Consider the following 14158-nt stretch of genomic DNA (forward strand, 5'->3'; position numbering starts at 1 on the left):
GCATATTTTTTAGGAATAAAACATCTCAAAGAGTTGGCAGTGACTGTCTGGAAAATAAACCCAGGAGAATAAAAGGACACAGCTACTATTCTTCATGAACTATCAGCTACTATATTTTTTAAATAAACTTTTTTTTAAAGATTTATTAATTTATTTGAAAGGCAGAGTTACAGAGAGGCAGAAGCACATTAAAAAGAAAGTGGACCAGCCAGGACTTGAACTGGCACTCATTATAGAAATCTTTAGGGGCCGGCACTGTGGCATAGCAGGTAAAGCCACTGCCTGCATCCCATAAGGGCGCCAGTTCAAATCCCAGCTGCTCCACTTCCAATCCAGCTCTCTGCTATGGCCTGGGAAAGCAGTAGAAGATGGCCGGAGTCCTTGGGCCCCTGCACCTGAGTGGGAAGACACAGAGGAAGCCCCTGGCTCCTGGTTTTGGATCGGCGTGGCTCCGGCCAGTTGTGGTCAACTGGGGAGTGAACCAGTGGATGGAAGACCTCTCTCTCTCTCCTCACTGTGTGTAACTCTGACTTTCAAATAAATAAATAAATCTTGAAAGAAAGAAAGAAAGAAAAAGAAAGAGAGAGAGAGAGAGAGAGAGAGAGAGAGATGGGGGCCGGTGCCATGGCTCACTTGGTTAATCCTCCGCCTGCAGCGCCGGCATCCCATATGGGCATTGGTTCTAGACCCGGTTGCCCCTCCTCCAGTCCAGCTCTCTGCTGTGGCCTGGGAAAGCAGTGGAGGATGGCCCAAGTCCTTGGGCCCCTGCACCCACGTGGGAAACCAGGAAGAAGCACAGGCCCTTAGCTCCTGGCTTCAGATTGGTGCAGCTCCGCACAGCTCTGGAGGTTGTGGCCATTTGGGGAGTGAACCAACGGAAGGAAGACCTTTGTCTCTCCCTCTCACTGTCTGTAACTCTACCTGTCAAATAAATAAATAAAATCTTAAAAGAAAGAAAATTGCATAACCATTCAAAAAAAGAGAGAAAAAAAAATGTGATTAACAATTATAACCTTAATCAGTAGAGGGATTACATGGAAAGCATTAAAAGTGCTGAGCTGTAGGGCGGTCACTTTAGGGAAGGAGAGGAGTAAGGGTATACAGTGTCTACTTCTGTGTATTATATGCTTACTGCATACTGTGCTGCAGTGTATAGCCTTCCGGGCTACCCAGTGGAAGCAGTCCCACCTCTCTCCTTATGCGCTAAGAGAAGGCAGAGCCCTGATTTTTGTGTGGGAACCCGAGGGACCATCTTCTCTCCACACTCTGGAAGTTGGGCTTGGGCTAGTTAGGTGTCCCTGGGGTGCTTTGGTCCTGAGGGCATGCTGAAACATGAGGTGACAGGGACAATCCCGCTGTGGGATTCCTTCATACTCCAGTGTCTGCTCGCTGCCCCGGCCTCTTCACTATGCTGTGGCCAAACCAAGGTACCGTTCACCCAAGACCGCAGCTGTTTTATGGCTGCAGGTTGCCGCCCGCATCACTGACTCGGGGATGTCTGCATTCCTTTTGCCCAGATAAACTCTGTCATCCCTTAAATTTCAGCTCTCTGTCCTATTAGGGGGCAAAACCACAATGAAATCAAAGAGCTAGTTGAATCCAGGGATGAAGAAGGAAAGTGAAAATTCAGAATAGAAAGGAAACATAATCATAGATATAAGTGGAACCAAAAATTATGAGACGTTTTTGAATTAGTCTGTGCTAAAAACTTAGAAAAGCTAGTTGAAATAAATAGTTTTCTATGGGAATATCAGTGAACAAAAAAAAAAAAAAAAAAAAAAAAAGAGAGAGAGAATGAGACAGACAGACACTAGTGTGTAATAGGCTAAGCTTCCACTTGCAGTGCCGGCATCCCATATGGGTGCTGGCTCGTGTCCTGGCTGCTCTACTTCTGATCCAGCTCTCTGCTATGGCCTGGGAAAGCAGTGGAAGATGGCCCAAGTCCTAGGGCGCACACATGGGAGACCCAAAAGAAGCTCCTGGCTGTAGCCATTGCAGTCATTTGGGGTGTGAACCAGTGGATGAAAGACCTCTTTCTCTGTCCCTCTGTCTGTAACTCTACCTCTCAAATAAATAAATCTTAAAAAAAGAGAGAGGGAGGCCGGCGCCACGGCTCAATAGGCTAATCCTCCACCTTGCGGCACCGGCACACTGGGTTCTAGTCCTGGTCGGGGCACTGGATTCTGTCCTGGTTGCCCCTCTTCCAGGCCAGCTCTCTGCTATGGCCGGGGAGTGCAGTGGAGGATGACCCAAGTGCTTGGGCCCTGCACCCGCATGGGAGACCAGGAGAAGCACCTGGCTCCTGGCTTCGGATCAGTGGGATGCGCCAGCCGAAGCGCACCGGCAGCGGCGGCCATTGGAGGGTGAACCAATGGCAAAGGAAGACCTTTGTCTCTCTCTCTCTCTCTCTCACTGTCCACTCTGCCTGTCAAAAAAAAAAAAATCCATATACAAGGAATTTTCAGTGCAACATTGTTTATGATACAATTGTTTAGGAGCAGGTAAGAGAATGGTTGAATAAATTATGATATATCCCTGGAACAGAATATTATGTCATTACAATGTGTATAAAATTACAAGTAAAACTTAATAAGTGTTCACTTAAAAAGTGACTGCATAAGTTATTAACCTCCTTAGACAAAAGTACTAGTCAGAAAATATGATAGAAGAAAAAAACCCATTCATAATAGCAACAAAAAATTCTCCCATAAAATGCCCAGGAAAAATGTGCCAAGATTTCTAATAGGACCTTTAGGATAAAAAGTTAAAGTAATAGTAAATAAAGTAATATCAAAAGAAAATTAAGAGAGACAATTGTTAGCTTTCCGTGCATTTATCTGTAAGTTTATACAATCCTAACAAGAACTCCCAGCAGCAGCCAAGTGAGATGGCCTGATTTAGCCTGTTTTCTGTTGCTTTAATACAATACCTGAAACTGGATAGTACAAAGCAGAGGGGTTCAGTGAACCCCCAGACTGGGCAGCCTCATCTGTTGGGCCTCTGGTGAGGGCGCCTTGGCCACGTCATAGCATGGCAGCCACTTGCAGAAGGGAGTGCGGGCTGTGGGAGCTGGGGCCCACTTTATGTTGACCCACTGTCCTGAGAATTACTTTACACTGTGAGATTAGCATTAGTCTCTTCTTCTCCTTTTTAAAGGAAGACTTATTTATTTGAAAGACAGAGTAAGAAAGAGAGAGGGAGAGAAAGACCCTCCATCTGCTGGTTCACCCCCAAGACGGCCACAACAGTCGGGGCTGGGCCAGGCTGAAGCCAGGAGCCAGGAGCTCCGTTCCAACTCCAACACATTCCCAGGTGCATTAGCCAGGAGCAGGATGGGAAGCGGAGCAGCCAGGACTTGAACCGGGCTCCGACATGGTATGGCCCCTGAAACCTGCTGCGCCAGCACCTCCAGGCCCCAGCACTGATCTAGTCCAAGGATGACCCAGGGACCTTATTTCTCTTGTGCTAGCCTCCACTTCTTTAAGGTGCCACCACCTCTTAATACTGCTACACTGGGGACCAAGGCTCCAACAAAACAACCCTTGGGGGACAAACCACAGCAGGCCCCAGTGCCTTCCCTAGCTGGACCTCTTGCCCTGTCTCCCATGTTGTCACACCTGCAGGTGCACCACATCTCTAAGGAAAGTCCTAGTAACTCCTGCAACCAAGCATGGATGTCGAGTAGCACGTTTTGTGGCTAGCTACAAAGCACCCTTTGATTTGAAGAGAAGGATAAAGGATTGCCAGGATTCACTCAGCCCAGGGTCATGGTTAAAAAGCACTGATCTAGGCCCAGACTGCTTATGTCCAAATGCTGGGCCTAAAAACAGTTACGGGACTTGGGTGAGTTTCTCGGGCTCCTGGGCCAGGTACAATGCCCAGCCCTTAATAGGCGGACACATTTGGCCATTGCTTCGTGAGCATCCATGGCAGGTTAGGCATGGCAGGGCAGAGGGAGATCACTAGAACAGTCTTCAGCTGCTGTCATGGACAGATACAGTCTCTAGAGTCGGAACAGCAGCCTTGACACCAGGTACCCCTGGGCAGATGTAGTGCCCTCTCCAAAAACGAGTTTGCTGATCTATAAAATGGTGATAGTGTTGTCCTCCTGGGATGATTGTGGGGGTTACGAGAGGTCACCTAGGTAACAGAGTGGCACACAGCCAGAGCTCAAAAACAAAATAAAGTTAGCCATGATTATTATTATTATTTAGAATTTATTATTTGAAAGGTGGAGTTACAAATAGTGAGAGGAAGAGACAGAGAGAGAGGTCTTCCATCCACTGGTTCACTCCCCAAATGGCTGCAGTGGCTGGTGCTGGGCAGATCCGAAGCCAGGAACCAGGAGCTTCTTCTGGGTCTCCCACAAGGGTGCAGGGGCCCAAGCACTAGGACCATCTTCTACTGCTTTCCTAGACCATATCAGAGAACTGCTCCAAGAGGAGCAGCCGAGACTCGAACCGGCGCCCATATGGGATGGTGGCACTACAGGCCGGAGATTAACCTACTGCGTCGGCCCAGCCTGATGATTTATAGGGGTTCTTCACATTGAAAGGAATATACAAGGTCCAGGTACATCCACATACACGACTGTGTTTAGTTCTTAGAAAGCACTGAGCTGTTATTTAATTTATCCTGTGTACTAAGCATACAGAGGCTAGGAGAGATCTTGTGACTTCACAAAAATCACACTTGCTCCGCGCAGGAGCTAGGATGCTAAGCCAGGTTAGGAGAGTCTTGATCTTGGAGTCTGGTGTCTGTCCTCGCCCAGAGCTGCCACCCAGGAGAGCTGTAGTAGCAGTAATCAGGTCAGAAGCATAATCCTCAGGACTAGGAGAGGGGAAATTCTGAATGAGGAGTGCGGGAACGGGATTCGGTGGGTGACGCAAGGCGGGGAGTGGGGCATTTGGCTTCCAGGACTGGCTCAGCACTGGGAAGGCGCTGAGAAGGTCATGTCCCTTCTCTGGGCGAGCTTTCTGAGGGCTTGGTGCAGCGGGATGGGGGTGGGGGTGACGCGGGGTAGGGACTGCTTCCAAGAGCGCACGCGAGAGCCGGCTCGGCTCGCAGGCTCGGATGCGGCGAGACACTCAGCGGCGTGGCCCGGCCTCGCGGTACCTAAGGCCGAGGGAGAGCGGAGCGTGTAAGCCGTCGTGGGTCCTTCTTCGGGGCTGGGGGCAGCCGGGGGCAATGGGGTGCGCTTCCAAGAAGTGACCTTGGCGCCCCGCAGCGGTAGCACGCCTCGGTAGTGCGGGCCGGGCCCCGCGGCTTCTGCACTCTGACCGCTAGAGGGCGCTGCCTTCCAGCCGCAGCCGACGCGACCTTGCACCTGCGCCCGCGCGGGTCAGCGGCCAGGAGCGCGGGGAGGGGGTGTGTGTGAGCAAGGTGGGTCCCGGGGATGCAGCCAGAGGGAACTGGCTTTCTGAAGTGGGGCGGGGAGGGGGCCAAGGAGTCTGGCAACTTGCTGAGCTCCCTGCGTCCTAGAAGGTGGCGATGCCTGGAGCGGGAAGGAGGGTGCCGATCAACTTGGCATCCTCACCCCTGAGTCTTCCTTGGGGCCCCTGAACTGCTTTGGATGAGGGAGAGAGGGGTTGAAGGGGCTATGGGCTCTCAGAACCGTGAGGCAGCTGGGCAGAAGATTGCAGAGGACAGCACACTGCCCCCTCCCCCAGCCCTTTGAGTACTGGTCCTGGAGTCTTCACGTGATCTAGGACGGGTTACTTTACCAGGCTCAGCTTGTGTTTGAAGCTCCCTGGCAGGACTTCCGAGGTGGTTAAAAGTTAGAGGTTTGCCCAAGGTTTTGTGCAGAGTGTGGACTGTCTGATGCGACAAGATAGTGAGAAAGCAGCTTATTCCCCCTGGCGCCAAAGCCTGGATCTAGCCTCTCAGAGGAGCCGGGGGTCAGCTTTGAGTTCCACGGACACCTCCTGGAGTCCGGATCTCATCTGCAGCTGTGAAGGGGCTTCCCACCCTGCCACCCTCCATAACCCAAGTAGAACCAGGCTTGTGAGCAAACAGAGCTTCTGCCCTGACCCCTCTCAACACAGCAGAGTGGGGCTTCTTGGCTGGGGTCCCTCTGGTGGTCTGTTGAAGTCCGTGGAGCCCCCCTCTCAGAATAACATTTGAAAATTCATGAAATAAAATACAGAGGATAACAAAGAAAGCAAATCATCTTAAGACGTTAGAAGCACGAGTGACCCAGGAGACCCATGCTCCTTAAGACCCAGTGCTGGCCCAGTTACTCCAGTAATTTCATAGGAGTCATGAGCATGAATGATGCTTGGCGAACTCGGCATGAACTCTAATGAGATTGGAAAATACCTGCGATTTCTATCAACGGCAAATTCTACTGTGATTTATTGCCTACATTCATAATAGAAACAACTGCTACCTTTCACGTAGAGACAGGTGAAAATACAGATGTATTTTTCCTCCCAAACTCACAGAGCCCAGGAATGAATGTATTTATGGTTAAGGATGAATGAATGAGTCATTCTCAGTTAAGAACTGCTGCGGTCCAGGCTCCACGGGTGGCACAGGGCGGGGGTGGGGGAGAGGGAATGAGGCAACCATGCCTCCTGATTCTTCGGAGGAGGTCTTTGGAACTTGAGGGAAATTATCTCTAAGCCGTTTTTTTTTTCCCCCAGCCCAGAATGTCTGGGTTTACTCTGCTACACACACTCCAGTGGCTGGGAACCTGCCTTGCTGTATCTATCCCCAGGGCACACAACCTTAGGTCCCCCTCAGGGCCACCTCCAAGCTCCACGGAGCCTTGAGGGTGGGACTGTCCCAGCCCAGGTCTGGAGGGTTGATCTGGTAGAGGGTTGATCTGAATCTTGGAATCTTGGTAACTTTCCCCCCTGGAGTTCTTTCTCCTTCATCTCCTCTGTAGTAACAAAAAGATGACCCCTTGACATTCACCTGCCCCTCCCCAGCGCCTAGCAGAACAAAGTGCCTGGAGGAGTGGGAAGGCACCTCCACACGCTCCCTCAGCCGCTCACCATTCAAGGAACCTCAGGATGGGCCAGAGAGTCCACAAAGAACATGGCACCGGCCACCCTCACAGGCAGCCCTGGTCCCCCCGGACTCCGGAGGGCAGGGAACTTTCCCCTTCAAGAAGCAGCTTTCCCGGGGACCTCCCTGAAGCCACCCCGCGGCTCCGACCCCGGGTCCCTGCCAGGCCTCTTTACCTCGGAACAGAAGTCTTCTTCCCTCTCTCCGCCTCCGGGCTCAGGCTGAAGGAGCTCTCAGCCCTCAAATTACTCTTTGGTCTTTTAAGCCGCATCTCCCCACTTCCGTCATCGCCGGCCTTCATCACTGTCACCGCCAGTCTTTGAAAACCACAGACCGGGTTTTAGCAGTCAGGGGTCTTCCTGCCTCTCTTTCCCCCACCCCCACTGAGGACTCACCTCCTCTCTCCCCTCCACCTCAGCCTCCAGTTCCTCCCCTCCTCCTCCATCCCCCCTCCTTTTTATTATTTTTAAGATTTATTTTTATTTATTTGAAAGAGTTACAGAGAGAAACAGAAAGACAGCAAGGTCTTCCACCCGCTTGTTCACTCCCCCATAGCCAGGAGCTTCATTTGGGTCTCCCATGTGGGTGCAGGGGCCCAAGCACTTAGGCCATCTTCCACTGCTTTCCCAGGTACATTATCAGGGAGTTGGATCAGAAATGGAGCAGCTGGGACTCGACCCTGCGCCCATATAGCAAGCAGGTGGAGGCTCAACCTGTTGTGCCACAGTGCCGGCCCCTCTTTTTTATTTTTGCATTAGAAATAGACTAAGATCCCGAGAGGGCTGAGAAAAAACACCCTTGAAATTATCTTCTGTACCTTGAGGCGTGGAGCTTGGTCACTTGATTCCCAACAGGTGAGAACTGAGAGTAGACGCGCTGGGGACTAGAAGCTCTAAGTACAGGAGGTGCCAGGGAGCCGTGGAGGAGGCTGGAGTGAGGGAGAGCAGGGGAGATGTGGAGCGAAAGGGTAGCCAAAGCAGAGGGTGACTGACCTCACTTCCGCAGCTCCCTCTGTTCTGCCCCCTGCCTGGGAGTCGCTGCCGGCTGGGGGGGCTGCAGTGCTCACTGCTGCGCTCCCAGGCTGGGCACTCAGGGCGCTAGGGCCCTGGTCTGAAGCTTTTCTAGGCTCTTAAGCCCTGCAAGGCTGGCCCAGGGCCTGAGCCAGAGGGGACGCAGCAAGAGTCCCATGGTTCAGGAGCAAACAGCCGCCAGGACTAAGCGGGAGCTCAGGGGTGCTGTGAGCAGTGGGCCGGGGAGATCTTGCGTGAGTAATCCCACATCAGGCTCACCCTTGTGTTGCTGTGATGTGAGTGCCAGGTGGCCCTACCGGCTGCTTGGTCAAGTGCCCAGGGGTTTGAGGTCCTCCCAGTGAGAGCTGCTGAAGCCATCACACAGCAGGTGATCTCCCATCAGCACGGTTCGCTCTCCTGCCAGGCCTCGGGGGATGGGGACTCTTATTGGGATGGGGGTTTCTCACCACCACCGTGGTCCCGGGACCAGGGTGCCTGCCCCCACTTAACTTCATTAAAGAAAGCCTGGTTTCTGGGGTCCCAAGATCTTTCTCTGCTGTTTCTGTGACAGTGGAAAAGCAGGAGCTGTGTTTGCTAAAATGGAGACTTGTTCCGGCCAGCCTTGGTGGGTGCCTGGCAGGCCGGCTGTGAGGACACTCAGCATTCCATCAGCCAGGGGCTGTAAAACCTGACCCTTCGAACGTCAAGAGGTCAAGAGCGTTGAAGAGAACCAGGGCTGCGGCAGTGGCTGGGCTGGGCCGAGCGCGTGCAGACATGCGCACTTCTGCTGATTAGTGCCTGCACCCTGTCGTTCTGCAGCCTTCAGAGGTGGAAATTGATTCACTGCGGGCTTCCGGTTCACCAGCCCTGCGGTGCCCTTCCCTCCCGCGGAGAGCTGAACATAGCTTTCTTCCCATGCTGTGTGGGATGGCGCCTCGCTGAGTGGCGGTGTGTGCTCGTGGCCTTGAGAACAGTGCGCCCGCACCTGCACGAGACGAGGCAGGAGACACCTAGTGTTGTGCGTGCCCCGTAAGCGAGAGAAACCCCAGGAAGGAGGCAAAGAGGGGAGAATGCCTGTGGGCCACACTGTTGGGCACTGCATGGCAAAATGAGATTTGAATTAAGCTTTGAAAGAAAGTCCAGGGTTTTTTCAGGTATAGAAAGAAGAGGAGCCAGCATGGTGGAACAACGACTTAGCACAGCTTGTTTGGAAACCAGCGAAGCAACTGAGGTATAGTTAGAATCCAGCCCCTACAGCTGGTCACCCACAGGCCCCCACGTATTTATTTTGAGGGCTTTTAAGTATCCAAGGTACCTGAATTTCAGCAACACAATTTAGCAAATAATACATTGTTTCCAAGATGCTACAGTGGATGCTAAACCCCGTTTTTGTCTTACTGCTGTAGAATTGTGGGCTTCAGAATGGGGAGCGGCTGTAGCTATCACCCAGTCCAGTCCCTGCAGTGTGCAGAATCTTCTGTGCTCCTCAACCTTGAGTGTACTGATCAGAATCACCCAGAGGGCTCGTTAAAATGCAGGCAGTGGGGCCCAGGCCAGCTATGAGCTCCTAACAGGTTCCAGGTGCTGCCACCGCCACTGCCGCTCTGCTACTCCCTGCAAATTGCCCCCTGTAACACCTCTGGCGTCATCTGCCTGCATAGTCCTGAGTGGAACACTCCCGGTTATTTAACAATTCATCGCCCATGTTGTCTTCAGAGCCGCCTCATTTGTCTTCCAAGCGATGCTCCCAGTTCTGCTGAGGGCTCCACAAGGAACACGTCTGCGGACGGCAGTTCCATCATGGCCACGGGAGCCCACCGCCTGGGCTCCAGTCTGGATCCCACCACTCCCATGTGGCTGTGGGCAAGTCACTCCACGTTTCTGAATTTTTCCCATCTGCAGAACGGGAATAATCATAGCACTTCCATCATCGGACTGGTATTGCGGTTAAACGAAGAACATAAAACACTGAGCCTGGTGCTTGGCACTTGGTAAGTACTCAGCAGATGTCTCTGGTATCATCAGCTGGGTTTCCTTTCCTACTTGGAAGTCACTGGAGAAAGTTAATCATTCTCCCCAACATTTCTCCTTTCAGGGCACATAGCCCCAGCTCCTTCCACGTGTCCTTGTCACGAACACAGTCCAGGTCATCAAGTTCTTTACCAGGTGTGTGGCTCAGACATGCCACCTGCCCAAGCTCAGAATCAAAGATCACTTTAGCAGTTTTTTTTTAAAAAAAAGATGAATGACAGAGAGAGAGAGGGAGGGAGAGAGAGCCATCTTCCATCTGCTGATTCACTCCCCAGATGATCACCAAGCCGGGACCCTGGGTTTCCTATGTGGACAGCACAGCCCCAGTACTTGGACCATCATCCTCTGCCTCCCAGGTGCAGCAGCAGGGAGCTGGATCTGAAGCTGAGCAGCTGGCACTTGAACCAGGGCTCAGATATTTTATGCCAGTTTCACAAGCTACAAGGCCACCCCTAGACCACTGTTTAAGATCTTATTTATTTGAGAGTTAGAGTTATAGACAGAAAGAGGGAGAGACAGAGAGGTCTTCCATCTGTTGATTCTGCTGATTCACTCCCCAAATGGCAGCAATGGCCGGACAGACCTGAGCCCACCCGAATTCAGGAGTCAGGAGCTTTTTCCGGGTCTCCCATGCAGGTGCAGGGGCCCAAGCACGTGGGCCATCTTCTACTGCTTTCCCAGGCCACAGCAGAGAGCTGGATTGGAAGTGGTGTAGCCACAGTGGCCATATGGGATGCAAAGGCTTAGCCCACTATGCCACAGCACCAACCCCAACCACTTTAGCTTTTTGTGACTGATTTCCATGGTTAACTCATCCGTATTGGACTTTCAGGCCCTGAAGCAGCCAGAGCCTGTGCCTGCATGCAGAGAGTAAATACTACACCAACTGTTCGGCCACGTTTCCCCATGCGGCTGCCTGGGCTGCACCCACCCAAGGCTCCTCGTGTGTGTGACTCTGTGGGCTGCGAGAGCACCTCTGACGCTTGGCATGGTTTGGGGTTCCTGTTTGCTTTGTGATGGCCCTGGGGCTAGGTCAGCAGGGCTGAGAGGTGCATTGAAGCCCCCGCTAGCTCCAGGAGCCCAGAGGGAGGCCCAGCTTCTCCCCTGGAGAATGGCGACCTGACACCCGGGCACAGCCAGCAGCTTTCTGGAAGGAAACCAAGGCTCCAGGCCAGAGGGCACTGGGAACAAAGCTGCCTAGGCATTTCAGCCCCTCCCCCACCCTGCCCCCAGTGCTGTCACTGCTGGCCTTCAGCCCCGAGTCCTCCCAGTGTCATGTGAGAAGGGAGTCAGGACTCTTTTATGGTGGAGACAGACGGTGGTTGTGAGGGTTTGGGTTCTGGGCGTCGGGGCATGCCCTGGGAAGAACATCTCTCTTCCTCGATTCTGCTGTCCAGTCCTGGCTGGAATTTAGTCCTCAAGCTCTTTTTTAATAAAAGGACAAGAAAACCCGGTTGAGCTACTGAGGTGTTCCTCCCTGGCCACAGAGGATGCGGCCTCTGGTTGCAGCCAGGCCTCCTGCACAAGGCAGGTCCGGCCCGTGGGGCCAGTGTGGCAGCAGCAACACTGCCACCTGCTCCGCAAATGGATTTCCGTGGAGCAACCTGAGATTCCCCAGGACATAGCAGCCTCATGGCAGACATGGCTGCAGCAATGGCTGGGGCCCGCCTCGCCCACCACTGCGAGGCCACCTGCTGCTGTGTGAAGTAACAAGGAGAATGTGGAGCAGGGTTGGGGGAGGGCGTGTATCCTGGGGCGGCAAGTTACGCTGCCGCCTGGGACGCCCATGTCCCGTATCACAGTGCCTGCTTCCAGTCCCGCTCTTCTTGCTTCTGGTTCCGCTTCCTGCTAATGCCCATCCTGGGAGGCAGCAGGTGATGGGTCAAGTACTTGGGTCCCTGCCGCCCACATGGGAGACTCGGATGGAATCCCAGGCTCCTGGCTTTGGCCTGGCCCAGCTTTGGCTGTTGTGGGCATTTGGGAAGTAAAGAAGTAGATGGAACATCTCTCTCTCTCTCTCTCTCTCTCTCTCTCTCTCTCTCTCTCTCTCCTTTTCAAATAAATACAAAGAAATACAAAGAGAATGCTCCTCTCCCCAGCTGAGCTCCCTCCTGGACACCAAGGTAGCAGCAGAAGACCCCCTCCCATAGAGCTGCACCTGGTGAATCCCCCACTGGGCTTCTCTCTCCCCGACTCTCCCCGGCTCTGTCTTTGGCCGAAGGAGTTGGGAAAATTGTCCTCCTACACTTTGTGACATCTGTGTTTCTTAGCCTTCCCAGAGATTCCAAAAAAGACGCAGGCCTTTCTATGCCTGATTCTTTGATGCAGGGATGTCCTGAGTTCCATGAGTTGCCTTCCTGGGTGTTTCCAGTCTGATCCAGGGGAAAGAAGCAGGCCATGCTGAGCACAGGACCCACTGCTGAGACCACACTCCACCCGGAGGCAAGTCAGCAGCGACCATACTCATCCTGTGACTCGAAAGTAGGGGAAGAGGGCAAGCATTGTCTCTTTGCTGGTGGGTTAGAATTCCAGGCAGTGCGGGGCCAGTGCTGTGGCTCAATGGGTAAAGTCATTGCTTGCGGTGCCAGCATCCCATATAGGCACTGGTTCAAGTCCTGGCTGCTCCACTTCCAATCCAGCTCCCTGCTAATGTGCCTGGGAAAGCAATAGAGTATGGCCCAAATGCTTGGGACCCTGCACCCAAGTGGGAGACCTGGAAGAAGCTCCTGGCTCCTGGCTTCAGCCTGGCCCAGCCACAATTGTTGTGGCCATTTGGAGAGTGAACTAGCAGATAGTAGATCTCTTTCTTTCTCTCTCTCTATCTCTCTCTGTAACTCTGCCTTTCAAATAAATAAAATAACTCTTAAAAAAAAAATGAATTCTAAGCAGTGGGGAAACACTGTGGGCACAGCTAGAAAGTCAGCAGGCGGGGCCGGCGCCGTGGCTCACTTGGTTAATCCTCTGCCTGCGGCGCCGGCATCCCATATGGGTGCTGGGTTCTAGTCCTGGTTGCTCCTCTCCCAGTCCAGCTCTCTGCTGTGGCCCAGGAGGGCAGTGGAGGATGGCTCAAGTGCTTGGGCCCCTGCTCCCACGTGGGAGACCAGGAAGAAGCACTTGGCTCCTGGTTTCGGATTGGCGCAACGGCCATTTGGGAAGCGAGCCAATGGAAGGAAAACCTGTCTCTCTCTCTCTCACTGTCTATAACTCTACCTGTCAAAACAAAACAAACAAAAGTCAGCAGGCACTGGGGCCACTCTCATAGCACGGAGCGGTGCTTTGAGGCAGGGCGGCTTTTCAAGCAGGCCACAGGTGGGCGTTTGGTCAGGATGCCCACACCCCATACTGAGTGTCTGGCTTCATCCCTGCTCCAGTTCCTGATTCCAGCTAATGCAGACCCTGGGCTGCAGAAGGTTATAGTTCAAGTAGTTGGGTTGCTGCCACCCACCTGGGAGACCTGGATTGAGTTTCCTGCTCCTGGTTTTGGCCCAGCCCAGCCCTGGGTGTTGTAGCCATTTGGGGAGTGAGCCAGTGAATGGGAGCACACTGTCTCTCTCACTTTCTCCTCTCCCTGCTCCCCGCCCCCAGCCATCTCTTTCTTATTCATCTCTCTATCTCTGTCTTTATCTCTTTCCCTGTCTCTCGGCCTCCAAACCAATCAGTTAATCAGTCAGTCAGGACTTGGGCCACTGGGCTGCTCCTGGTTCCTGATTCTCTCACTGGCCTTTTACCTCTGCAGGGAATCACCCCTGGTGTCCCAGTGCAGGGTGGGGCAGGCCGAGGCGGTGGCCTCGAGATGCCTGGTGCTTTCCTTGCAATTCTCCTGCTCCCTAGCCTGTCCCTCTGGGGGACCTTGAGAAGCCCCCAGATTCAAACTTCCCCAGGGCCACTGATTGTTCCTGTAGCTCTCAGAAACGGCAAGTGGAGTCCCAGTAATCCACACTCCAAGAGTTCCCAGACCTGGGGACGTGCAGGAACCTGGCAGATTCTTTCTCTGCTCCTCAGTTTTTCTTTTTCTTTTTTTTCCCCCCAAGATTTTATTTATTTATTTGAGAGGCAAAGCCACAGATAGAGAGAAGGAGAGACAGAGAGAGAGGTCTTCTATCTGC

The 14158-nt window shown here is 53.0% G+C and overlaps 1 protein-coding gene across 1 annotated transcript in view; it reads left to right on the forward strand.

The window, feature by feature from the left end:
- The first annotated feature begins 5051 nt into the window (after positions 1-5051).
- PDZK1 (PDZ domain containing 1) overlaps positions 5052-14158 on the forward strand; it is a 54089-nt gene continuing 44982 nt past the window's right edge. Inside the window, exon 1 of the mRNA XM_070076638.2 lies at positions 5052-5140. The gene's annotated coding sequence lies outside the window, so the exon portion shown is untranslated. The remainder of the gene's footprint in view (positions 5141-14158) is intronic.

Source organism: Oryctolagus cuniculus, chromosome 7 (assembly GCF_051225735.1).
Source record: "Oryctolagus cuniculus isolate XC-2025 breed Fujian yellow rabbit chromosome 7, ASM5122573v1, whole genome shotgun sequence".
Lineage (NCBI taxonomy): Eukaryota > Metazoa > Chordata > Mammalia > Lagomorpha > Leporidae > Oryctolagus > Oryctolagus cuniculus.